The sequence below is a fragment of the Pseudophryne corroboree genome, chromosome 12 (genome assembly GCF_028390025.1).
Source record: "Pseudophryne corroboree isolate aPseCor3 chromosome 12, aPseCor3.hap2, whole genome shotgun sequence".
Classification (NCBI taxonomy): domain Eukaryota; kingdom Metazoa; phylum Chordata; class Amphibia; order Anura; family Myobatrachidae; genus Pseudophryne; species Pseudophryne corroboree.
The window spans coordinates 83097780-83098623 of record NC_086455.1 but is presented as its reverse complement, the minus strand read 5'-3'; the positions used below and the strand labels follow the sequence as shown (position 1 = coordinate 83098623).

The following is an 844-nucleotide window of genomic DNA, read 5'->3' as shown; positions in this document are numbered from 1 at the left end:
TTGTAGACACAAAATTGTCATACCACCATTTCCCCTGACCAGTACAGATAACTGTGTTGATAGGACCGAGGAGTGGTCAGAGCACAAATGTATATATCTCCAACTGTGATCACTTGCGTCAAGTGGATATATTACTGTTACAAGGTCGCCAGAATTTAGCACCTGAATCGTATGATAAATATCATGATTGTGAAATAAAAAACCCCTTAACCTGCACTGAGCATTGACTGACTAACATGGGCAGATATATGAAAGAGATAGTGGTGATACTGCTGTTGGCGTGTTCTTCTCGCACTAAGAGGAAGCAATTCCTACTCTACAACACCGGGTATTCGCAGGTAGTCGCCTTTCCTGGTACTAAACCGGCCCAACGCTGTTTAGCTTCCAAGATCGGACGAGATCGGGCGCTGGCAGCGTGGTATGATAGTAGAGAGTAGTGCGATCAGCCCGCCAATAAGAGTGCACCTATATAAGAATAATTCAAGAGAAAGAGATAGAAAAAATAAGAGGGAAAAAAAAGGGGGGAAATAAAGGGATAGATAAGAATAGGTGGATCTGCTTTCCACGTTAGGCACGGTCCAACAGCACCCACTTGCGTGGTTCTGTGCTCCGTGAATCGAGGATGAGAGTCCACGAGACAGATAAGAGATAGAATTAAATATAATACAAAAAATTGCTGTTAATAAGATCAGTTATATGAGATGATCCCCAACAATGAAAATTGCAATGAAGTTATGATCCTCTTAGGGGATATGAATTATCCCAAAATTTCCGTATTATTGTAGGAAGGTTAAACCTTGATAATACTGAGCACAGGCATGTATATATTGTGCACAAAGAGGTC

General features: G+C 41.5%; 1 pseudogene; it reads right to left on the bottom strand.

Annotated features, from left to right (window-relative positions):
• Positions 1 to 313: 313 nt before the first annotated feature.
• On the bottom strand, positions 314 to 432 carry LOC134981785 (5S ribosomal RNA; annotated as a pseudogene).
• Positions 433 to 844: the final 412 nt, after the last annotated feature.